The following is a 12,386-nucleotide window of genomic DNA, read 5'->3' as shown; positions in this document are numbered from 1 at the left end:
TCGCCGAAGGTATACTGCAGAATCTGTTGATTTACAAATATTTGACTGGATCTAGGAAGTATATCATGCTTTATTAGTGCAATAGGCATGTGGCACCTCCAACAGCAGAAAAACGTTGTGTGGTGATTTCAGATGTTAAACCGCAGCTCACCCGAAGCCCAGAGTGCCAGCATCTGAAGTGTCCATAAATTTCGCTGGCTAAAAGCCGGCGGAGTCATGAACTAGCATGCTTGAAATTTAACATAATATCTGTGTAGACAGGTAAAGAGCATAAACACGCCGCTACCGTTGCAATTCTTGTCGTCATAAGTGGTTTATTGATGTCCTAGCGCGATGACTTATCTTGTTACGTGTCACTAACTGTGTAGATAATCTGTAGACAGAAAGGCTAGCCATACGTGCCATGAAGAAGCGAGACGAATTAATCCTTCCTTCCGCCTTCCGAAAAGCTACACGAGGCGTCGTTGGTGATTTATCTAGTATTTTAAAATTAGTTTGATATCCTTAGACTCTTCCGTAGGAAGTGTACTAACGTAAGTAATAAATCAATTGCAGTGTGTTAACGTGAGATTCGTTCGTATCTGGTAAGATCGGCAACTGCAACACTTGAGACATGTCCACCAAAAGGTGCAATAATGCAAATGCAATGTTCAAGCTGTATTAGACTTGCCACCACAATCTACTATAGTGCTGTAAGTTGGCCCCTATTCGTTAAATTATATAAGAAATACATGTTTTGTATAATTTATTATACGTTATTGAAACAAGTTGTTGCATTTGAAAATGTATGCTGGCATTATACACTTACTTGTTTTTTGTTGTTCAAATTTGTATAATTATCCTTTGCTTTCTTACATTTGAAAATTTACTTGTTGAAATATTATATTCATTTCATTCGACCACAACTATTTAGGAATAGTTATTACTGTGCAAGCGTGCGTTTTCTTGTGTTACGCATTCAATACTCACGAGCAAGCAAGAATCAGAAATCAACAAGAATACATTTCACCGCAAAGTTACAAAAGAAACATTTACAATCAAAGCGTTACAGTGACACATATGGCTGATATTACAATATAGCATTTTACAGGCTTCAATTATAATGCTTAAAGAACAGTCATCACCATTAATGTGCCATGCAATATAAATATACACAATTCGACTGTTTCTCGCCATCACATCATAAGCAGATCCTTTATAAATTTTAGTTTCCTGAAAGCACATTATTCAAAATGCTTCATTCAAATCCAGTTAGCAACTAAAGTTTATTTTCCATCAATCGAGTATCCATCACAGTACTGCATAAGAAAATAGATATATACGAAAAGCAATGAATTTATTTCACTTGCTACATACCTTTTAGAATTTTATTATTTAATCTGTTACTTACATACTCATTTTGTATCTTTACATTTATGTAAGGTGCAGGTATTATAGATTAAATATGCATGTATACATTTATATGTTGCTTTGACTTTTGGCAGTAGCCTGGATGTAATCATTAAGTACCAGCATGCATGATATTCATTTTAGTCACAAAAATAGATACCGTGTATAGGCTTCACACCGGCAGTTATCTAGCTAAACATACTCAAAAGGAAAACGTACAAGGATTATGAATAAGTGAATCTAAGGAGGTTATACAATAATTTGAAGAAATAATCTGCTCAAATACTAGTCAATCTCTACTAAACTTATGAAAATTTTACTAAAAAAAATTTATTCGATATAATAAAGAACCATGCATTTATTTATGTTTGTAAAAATTGCCAAGTATTCACGATATACCTTATTTACTTGAATCCTTTGTATTTCCTTCGTTCATAAATATTTTAATGTAAAATATATTGTTTTGTTTTAAGTACTAATTAGGACATTTTTTAGAGTAACGGCCGTAATTTCCAGGGCGTTTGTTTTGGAATACCTAATGATTAATTTCACGACGAATATGATTTTATAATTTTGCCTCGACTTATTAATTGTATGTAGTAAGTAGATATTGTATCTGAAAATTCTGAAAAACAATATGTGACCTACATGCCTTAACGGCATTAAGCAGCTATTATATATAGCATCTTATATATCTGTCTTCTATTATATAATTCTCAATGACTTAATTATTTCAATTTGTAAATATTATATACTGAAGGATTTTTTAAAATTTTGTTCGTTGTCAAACCACTTACCTGCAGCATTTTAAATATTTTGCTGCTGCATTGCGCGTACTCAGGAACAGCTCGCCGACGAATTTTTGCGTTTATATTTTAAATTTGATTTTCGCTTTCAAGGTAATTCTTAATGTATATTATGATATTAACTCATTCGTTAACATATTGATTATGGTACTTGTACGTAGTATAACATGTAATAGTAGCAATATTTGAAGATCTGCTGAAGGTGCCTGGTTTCGGTAAAAATTTTGAACTCCTAAGTCTAGCTGGCACTTCCAGAAGATAGCTGTGAATTGTACACGGGAATGAGTGATTTACATGTTAAGATCATCAGCATCATTGGTCATTTGAAATAAAACTCACCGTAATTTTTATTCGTCCACGTTTAGGAGACATTATTTCAATGTTCTCTCGGGTTATTTCAGTCATTTTTAAATAAAATAATGCTTTTAGGTCAAGCTAAGTGTTCACAGCTAATATTATACATAAATGTAAATGATTTTTTCAGATTTCCAGTGTCTTATCAGTTATTTAAGTAATATAGCTTAAGGATAATGATCTCATGATGTATGGTATTTCATAATTATTTATATTTACTAAGATGTCCTCATATATTTTCCATCCTAAAATAAACAGCTATCGAACGGCTTTGGAGCTAGTCTTTTTTGCTAAGCCTCTACATATTACAAAAACCTAAGTACCTTTTGTATCGGTGTTTCCCTCAGGGCCCGTGAAGGTAGTATGTTCATCGCGTAAGATTTGGTGCAGTAAGTGTTACTACAGCTAACTGGTGAGGCTGTTTCACCTGGACTTGGAAGGCACATTAACATCGCCGGCGGCGATTAAAGGAATATAGGTTGAGATGTTTAATGTTACCAGCTTCCAAGTCTGCTTCTATGTAAATAGTTTGTATGGCGAAGCAACTGTTCCGCCAATCGCGTGTCGTGTACGTATTTGCTCGGTTGACTTAAATAACGCCCCCATTCAGATCGGCAGTTCCGATTGTCCTGGAGATAACTTTAAAAGGCACACACAAACAGCGATAGCTTTCGCCAAAATATTTATGCATTTCATATATCATAGATTACACCTACGCATTTTCCTACTTCATAAACCTTTTTATTATATATTCAATTATAAATTCATTCGTTCAATTAATTATTTTTCATTATTCTATTTACAAAATCTTTTTGAATGAAATAGTAAGTTATTACATAATTATATATATTCTTGCCCAACGGCAAATATTTCAGTTCGACCTCGTTAAATACTGACGAAATATTATGTATGCGTTTAACGTTATTTGTACATTCAACCAGTTCAGTAGTATTTGAAGTGATCAAAATCAGCACGCCCATTGTGGGAATGACCACTTACCTAAGTCTTGCGTCAGTCGGGACCGGTTAGTCGCTTTCAAGTAATAAATTTCGTCCGCTGACAGCTATACTTTCGTTCTGGTATGAGTCCCTATTCAGGTATAATTATATTCGAAAAAAATAATCGTTTTGTCCGTGATCGTTGGTGACGGCTTGTTGTAAACAAGTATCTGGGTGGTAGCCTTTTGGAAGGTTCCCCTTGATAAGTTATTTAGGCTTGACGTCACCGTCACGACAACCGGACCATCGCTGTGAAAGTGCATATACATTATATTACTTAAATGCTCGTTTTAATGTCAATACAGTCAATGAGTAGGGCAAGGGCAAGATACTTGATCACTTACCAATACAATACAATATCCACGTTTAGATGGTTCGATCAATTTAAAATGATGATAGTTTAATTTATTTGTATACAGATTGTGATTCAGTTAATATTCTATTTTATATTCCCGGAGATAATCAGCCCACACGTTGAGACAATTATATCTTTCAGTGTCGTAAGTGACCTACTAGTTGAAGTTTATATTTCCAGAAACTTCTTACTTCCGTAACCTTTGTTCGACGTAAATTTGGAGCATAAAGTTGCTGTTTTGTAACGGATGTAGTTCACAACATATGGCGAGCACCTACACTTCATATGAACTCGTTAACTCTCGGACTGCTCACGTCAGGCCTTCATAAGCCAATGTAGGAAGTCTTACGGTTGCTAGCCTGTTTGGATTCAATGTTATTGCACAACATTGCCCTTTATTTCACATTGACAATTCTAAGATAACAAAATAAAAAAGTAGGGCAGTCAAGACTTTCTTTATAACAGTTGACTCACCAAAATGATCTAACTCGTTTGGCCAGTATCAAATGTGAGCGAAGTACGCGTTAATGGCAACGCTTTTGCGCGGTAGACAGGCTCCATAGACTGCGTCCCGCGTGGTAGTTTAGGGCAGTTGGCAACTCGAACCGCCAGCTGTTCAAGATCTGGGACTCGAAAAGAACACACATACGAAAAGACCCGCTTGCGAGTCTACGATTTCGATTAACACTGATGAAATCATGACGCAATTGCCTAACTTTTACCTAATGTGGGCTGATACCGGAATGGAAGCGTGTTTCGCGCGTCGCTATTTCGGTGCAGGGCCGCATGCCGTGCCGAAGCGAACTTAGCAGCTTTCCGAGACAGCAACTGAAGTAACCGAAGGCAGCATTCACGGGAACTCGGCAGCATCGCGACTGCTACGTCGATCTTCATTAAGTCGGTGATGACTCATGGAATAATACATGTCGGGTGAAATACGGACAAATATACAAAAGAGAAAGATTTGAAATAAAATTCAACAGTCCAATTCTTTTCAAATTATTTTTATTTGCCATACTTAAAACATATGTTACAATTTATTATTCAATATGAATAAAACTTGAAATTCCAATCCACTATTATTAAATAGAAAACTGAAATATTAAATAACAATTTAAATAAATATAAATTAACTAAATAAATGCATGATACCGTTACAAACCCATATCGTAGCTAGCAGCGACCACGCCCCGTGGCAGCCAAGATGGCGGCCGTCTGATGCAGACCCACGCGAAACGCAATGGGACTGTAATTTAGAAAACATCCTACATATATCACAGATTCAGTTACAATTTTACTTTACCTAATTATCCTACTTGAGTAACACATATTTGTTGATTCATAATTGGTTTAACATTGTCTAATTCTTTGAAAAAATTATCAAGGCCGCTGAGATCATTCTTCCAGAAATTATTGATTTTTTCACGTTGCTGCTTCGCCACTTCTTCTTCTTTATTATTTAATCCGAGGTCTGCTTGCATTTGAGCCCACCTTCTAGCACGTTCTCTTTGTTTGGTTAATAGTTCACTTTCAGCACGGGATAATGAATGGCTTAAAATGGCGATTATTCTCAGGTCACGCTTTCTCTTTGTCTTGGCATTTAATGACTTACATTTAACTTTGCGGACCCAGTTAGAGAGAGATTCACTTTTACTTTCACAGAAATCAACAACAGATTTTTCTTGTGCACTGTAGCCCATTTTGTAATAAAGGACTTTAGAATATTGCGAGATGAGACAATATTACACACCTGAATCAGACCAGGCACTAAAGATATTTGTAGAACTCCAAGCACTTCACAACTCGACGTCCGCACCGAACCGCGTTGAGAAATCAATGATATGCGGGGCTGACGTCATGGCGGCTTTATATACCCGACGCCATTGGGGCCGCGCAACTGCGCAGTTATGGAACAAAATGGCGTCGTTCCAACGCAATTCCCAGCAATATGACGATCAATACTAAACTCTAATCAAGTATTTATGCTTATATATTTCAGAAACGTGACTTTGTTATATTTATATAAGAATTTATTATATGATATATATTGCAATGTAATTATTTTTAGAAATTAGACAGAAATACAACTAATTAAAATAAAGAAAAAGGTTAGATATACCGATTTTAAGGTTTTAATCATTATTTTTTTAATAAGTAAATATATATACAATTTATAAAGATTCGTAATATATTCTACTTTATACTTTTTCTCAATATATTATAATTTATAAGCACGAAGCGTTAGTATTATTATACGAATAACAAAGAAAAATAACGACGCTAACGTGTACAAAGAAAAAATATTACATAAAAAGATATTTATAACTATATATTTCATTCTCAGTATACTAACATATTTATTAATTTACTTTGTTATTTCTTAAAATTGCTTGATAAAATTGCATGAAACAAATTAGGTGCTGTATCAAATTGAGTATCGTTTTGGCCTAGTAATTATGATTTCGATGAGTCAGGTGAATGGAAAAAGGAAGTCCGAGCTAGAAACTTCATAAGAGGAAATATTTAATCAATGACGAATAAAACAGTTATGGATGTTAAAAATATATTTATATCAATTATGATATATTTTATCTCTCTCTCTCTTTCAGGAAGAGTAGCAGAAGCAGAATTATTTATTTATAAATATTTACTTCGAATAAGTGTAAGAATTTAGTGAGTAGTCGTTGATAATATCTTATCTTTCTGATGATTAAGAGTTACAATTTAGAATTATGGTTTAAAATCCAGAGGTAACGAAACAACTTATACCTGCTATGTTCAGGTACAAAAATTTCAATATTTTGTTCTCCGAAATACCTAAGCATAATACAAACGCAGGTAATGACTATTTTCTAAAAAATGTTTTAGAAATTTAAGACAAAGGCAAGGTACTTTTGAGACAAAACTCTTAATACAATAGGATAATTAAATAATTAAATCTTAACAATTCTTGAACTAGACACAAGTCCCTATTTCCAGTAAACGAATTGACTTCTAAAGACATGAGTATTCATTAGCAAATAGCAACCATTATAACCTTAGTTTACATAAAAAACATTCTCTTTAACAAATTACCTAGTATATAATTATTTAATGATACCCAATTTAATAATGTACTATTGCTAATAAATAATCGCTTAAATATAATACAATAAGTAACTGAAATGAAGTTACTGTAATGAGTTATTATTATTTTAATAATTTATAATCTGTAATTACTTAATTATTAAATAAAATCAGTTATTTCGGTGAATAATTAAAATCGTTATAAGTACCTACATGTTTAAAATATATAACACTTAAATCAATTGTTATTTTATTCATTTCTTATAATTTCGGTTTGTTTTTCATTTTTATTTAATTTTGTAATTATTTTCTTGCGTTATATGAGAATATTTCTTAAAAGAACAATGAATAATAATAATTATGATTCATGTTTACAACTGAGCTGACTAGGGAGCTGAGTCACATGATAAATTCGATTTGCACGGGATTATTATCTATTATCCATATATACGGTATGCTTATAAAGTCAATTATGGCTTGAATTTAATTACAGGAAACAAGATGGCTGCCCGCACGTCCATTGTTTGTGACGTCACCCTTAGCCTCGCCGCAACGAACGATCGATATCTTAGCAGCTGCCAACTGCCGCTGTCGAGAAACGAGTTTTGAAGGGCTTCGCCGTTCGCTTAGGAAATAAAAATAATACGTTGAAACGAACTCGTTTCTACGGCCTCATAGAGAGCGTGTCTAAAGGAAGTAACGAACTTTCCCACATGTTTTAGTTTAACGAACTTACATTCAAAAATTGCTAAAATAGGAAATACTAACTAGGAAGGCCTGAAATGAAGTTGTTAATTATTAAGTTTTTTCATTTTGTACAGATCTAATTTATGATTTGCATTAATAGGTTATTAACATGGTCGACTACATAGGACGACGCTCGATGTCAATGACCAGACAAAAATATTTGGCCTGTTTTTGTTGTTTGGTTAACGATAACGAAAAAATATGAACATTTTCGTTTTAATTTAAATATATCTTATACATAACAATGACACATATACAAAAAGTAAAATTAGCTTGTATTTTGTTGATTTTCTAACAAAAATTTAATTGCAATGATATGGAACTTTCATCATTCATTATAAGTCAAAATTAAACATATACCTAGCAGTTTTTTTTTAGAAATATTACAATGAATTTAAATAAACTGACACACATTACGATCGAATAGATCGATGTATGAATGTTTGTATTAAATATAATTCGGGAAAAAAATCGTAATTTACGAGAATTTCTAGGAAAAACGACACCAAAAGAAACTTGGTACTTATACGTCTCTGCTCCATATTAAAATTTAGCGACTCCAAAACTGGTAAATATAATGCATATAGAAAATATATGATTTATTTTCTATTTCGAAAGTTACCTACCTATGCTACATTAAATAACATACACAATAAATAACAACTACATTAAATAATAATTATATATCTATAGTATGTTAAATAACACGAGCCAAGATATTGGTATGAGATGTCATTGTTAGAATAAAAATAGCTACCCATTTCTAGTACTTAATTATATAAATATACCAAACCCCACGCGATTAACAAGCTTATATTTAACTTCATCCGTTGGTAAGTGTGGGGAATTTTAAATCCAGACAATGTTTGTCTCTATACTATCTTTTGGTGCTGATGGCAGTACTATTAATGTACAAATATTGTTGTCTGTTCAAGTATATAGAATTGTGGTAATAGTAAGTTTTTATTGAATCTGTAATTATTCTAAATTCAAAAGTTGAAGTAATAAATTAATTCAGTGTTTAGATTTTTGAATTTAACTATTTTTTTTAAATACTTGAGCCTGGAAGCGTAGATTCTTTTTTTTAACAAGGCAGTCTCATAAATATGTGTGAAGATGATTACAAATTATTCGATTACAATTTTTTCGTAATGGTTTCGCTATAAAATGATGTTTTACTGAAACTGAGCCATTTTTGTATCGATTTAAGATTACAATTTATAAAACGGTTATTATGGGACCAGTTACACAGAAAAAATCAAAACATGGCTAAGATTCGTGGTCACAAAGCTTGATAGACTGTCACAAGAGATCAATTTCTATTTTTTTTTAAAAGCCAATATTTTTACTTATTTATCTGATAACCCCCATTAATTAATTAATTGGCCTATCGCCCATTGCCGGCTCCACGTTGATTTCTAGGACACCTGTATATCTTCTATAGAAATTAAAAATGTTAAAAAATACGTTTATAAAAACAGAATTTCACATGGTTCCGGCTGAGTAGAACAGAGCCACTATCTCAACCCCTCGGGCATTGTATGAGCAGAGTTAAGGGATTTTTTGTTATGTCGACCGTGTAGTATAGGGGAAAAAAACATTCCCAAGAATTCTTTCAGTGACGTCAGGTAGTCGACCGAACGTCAAAGCTATGAATATGCGTTCAAATAATTTGACGAAATTTGAACGCAACTTAAAGTAATGTTTAATATGTCATATTTCAAAAGAGGCTAAATATTTTATTAAAAAAAAAATAAGTATAATAATAAATGTTGGTTATGTATAATCTTAAAATAAACACACAATATTTGTTAATAATTTAAATATTGTCAATAGTATAAACAGTAAGAAAACCATTTTTGTATTGTTTAATAAATTCTAATAATTAGAACTGTTTGTTGGGTACATAGTGCTCTTTAAATTCTTTTTTTCGACAGCGAAGTAATCGTTTTACAGGTATAGAATAGAATAAGAATATAGACAGTTCAAACCAATTCCACAATTATGCTTATTACTCATTTCCCAATCGCTAAAGTGAAAGTGTGCAATACATATTTCTTGAATGTGAGTACAATTACTACGCACGGGGTATAGACCTGTTCAGTAAGGAAGAGGTGTATTATAAATTAAATATGTATATTTTGATGCTGTCTAACGCACACAAAGCCAATCTTTAAAGTACGAGCAGCACTCACACTAATGCAAACCGATAATTTAACGTTGAGGGCTTGAGGCGCGCCTTCGTGAGTGTACACGTGTAGGTCTTCAGTTATGTGGGCACGCACACTAAGTTGAGTAATGAAGATATTTGCAACCAACTGGAAATATGCTCTACTCATATCATCGATTTCAAATAGTATTTATTTAAAAAATATTAATAATGTATTTTTTTAAATACTATTTATTTTTTGCTTTTATTTGTAAAATCTATAACTTTAGAGAGTTACATATGTAAAAAAAAGTGTTGAAGCCACCATATTCATATACTATGTCTTAAAATTTAGTATCAAATAAAACCCGAGCTATTAATAGCTCTTCCAGTATTATTATGTTATCTGTGTTTATTTTTTATTCCTACCCTCTTGTCAATTCATTTGTCTTTGAATTGAGTTATACCCAACAAGTTAGTCTATAGCAAATGTATATACGCATGTAAGTTAATTGTATTATTTGCATATAAATATATATTGATTAATTATTTTAGGTAATAAATAATCTTAGAACTTAAACCATAATTATAGCAGGAGAGTATGTACCTAAAACCGATCATAAAAATACTTTTTTATAAAAATAAAATATTTATTAAAAGAAAATATAAGAGTCCGAATCATCATTTTATTAAATTTTTTTAACTATTTAGTTAGTACTTGTGCTTGCGTCATTTGTTTGTTTCACAGGCGCTTCATTCGTTTCTTCAGGGTTTGTTTTGTTTGTCTGCGCCGTGTCCGACTTTGCATGCACCTTTCTTTCGCGTAAAATTCTAGTCACTGTACTTTCAGAAACCCCAGCAGCCTGTGCGGTTCTCCAGCGTGCATCGGTTAATTTTTCTGCGTAATTGTTATTTGCTTCTTTTTTCATAAAATCATATACTTTCCCAATTATATCTCTCGCCTAGAAAATACAATTCCATTGATTTTAAAGACTGTAATTTACCGAGTAAATAACATAATTAGAATTTCAGAGTTTGCTCATACCTGGCTTTTAAGAACAGTTCGATCCGTTTTTCTAGGCATTTTAAAAATAATGTTAGTAAGGTAAAATAAAGTTTGTAGACCAAAACATTTAAGTAGAGCAAGTTTCCCGATGGTTCAAGATCCGGGGCAACGTGAACTTAGCCGTGTATACGGAGCCGTGGTCGACTCAGCACTGATGAAATGGGGCGCGTCTTCGTGCACTAAACTAACTATAGTATTATCTAGTGTTCCTGCTCACACCCACGCCATCTCCCACCCAGTAGTCGTATGTGCATCACACTCGCACTTCGTACATATCGATGAAGGGGGCTTCAAGCCGTTCACCAATAATATCACCACGTGACTTTACGAACACAAGCGCGTGGCGTGGCTCGAAATTCAAACATACAAACTGACAACAAACAATTAATAATATATATAATGGACAACATCACATATATTATTCTGATCCCAATGCAAGTAGCAACCAATGAACTTTTCTACATCGATTCTGCCGGGAATCGAACCCGGATCACCTCAGAGTGGGATACCCATGAAAATAGGTAAACACATTGCTCGACCACGGAAATAAATATTCTGTTAAATTGTATTTCCATTAAAATTAAGGAAATCATGTTAACTTATAAGTCACCAAATCAATCACCTTAACTTCATTAATTAATGAGCATTAGTTAATGAAATCATTAATGAGCTTCATTAGATATTCCACTGCCAAACACCAATACAAATAAATGAAATGTTAGGAATATAACGATTAGTAAAAGTAGGTACCTATCTATGCTCAACTCCAACCAATAAAGAATATTTGATAGCAAATTGAAGCGATACCATTGGTCGAGAGCTTGATTAATCTATGATATTCACTATGGATTTGTTAAAAAATTACATTTTGAACGTCGACGAAGCTGTTATTGCAATTTTGGAAGTTAAAATGAAATGAGTGTTTAAATGCAATAGTGTTCTGTTATAAATAAAGACATACTTTTCCTACTTCTATGGAATAGGCTACAAATGTGTAAATCTTACTGTCTTTGATTAGTTAAGTATTAGAATAGTAGTAATAGTAGTATGTTATATGTTTCACAGTACCCAAGGCTATGTTAGAGTAGGGTCTATGTCTCTGAGAATTCTGTAACTAATAGTTAGTAAACAGTGTCACTAGTAGTTTAAGTATAGTAGTTAAATAACAATTCAACTTAGTCAACTACTAAGTTGAATTGTTATTTAACTTTTCTGGTATGAAAAGTGATTGGGCCAGTATAAGATACAATCATCTTAATTCCAAAGATTATTGTCGCAGCCCGCAGGGTGATGTGAGGGTTGGTTATTATTTCATACAGTCCCAATGTGCCCATAGACAATGGGTCTATATGAGTGAGTGGTCATTTATCATAAGGTAGCCAATTTGCCAACCGTATCAATATTTTATTTTTTACGGACGTACGGAAAACGGAAAGCCTCGCAAAAAGTATATCGC

General features: G+C 32.8%; 2 long non-coding RNA genes across 3 annotated transcripts; both read right to left on the bottom strand.

The window, feature by feature from the left end:
- Nucleotides 1-2,160: 2,160 nt before the first annotated feature.
- Nucleotides 2,161-5,851, bottom strand: LOC124538192. 2 transcript variants are annotated; one of them, XR_006966968.1, is made up of 4 exons: nucleotides 5,653-5,851; nucleotides 3,892-5,148; nucleotides 2,535-3,796; nucleotides 2,161-2,457 (listed from the first exon to the last, which is right to left on the bottom strand). It is a non-coding gene; the product is annotated as an uncharacterized LOC124538192 (long non-coding RNA). The 2 variants fall into 2 exon arrangements; XR_006966967.1 differs by having other exon boundaries at nucleotides 2,161-3,796.
- Nucleotides 5,852-10,791: 4,940 nt separating this feature from the next.
- Nucleotides 10,792-11,185, bottom strand: LOC124538193. The gene is made up of 2 exons (XR_006966969.1): nucleotides 10,910-11,185; nucleotides 10,792-10,826 (listed from the first exon to the last, which is right to left on the bottom strand). It is a non-coding gene; the product is annotated as an uncharacterized LOC124538193 (long non-coding RNA).
- Nucleotides 11,186-12,386: the final 1,201 nt, after the last annotated feature.

Source organism: Vanessa cardui, chromosome 20 (genome assembly GCF_905220365.1).
Source record: "Vanessa cardui chromosome 20, ilVanCard2.1, whole genome shotgun sequence".
In the NCBI taxonomy this organism is placed as follows: domain Eukaryota; kingdom Metazoa; phylum Arthropoda; class Insecta; order Lepidoptera; family Nymphalidae; genus Vanessa; species Vanessa cardui.
Note: the sequence above shows the minus strand (reverse complement) of the source record. Positions and strands in the feature narration are given on the sequence as shown.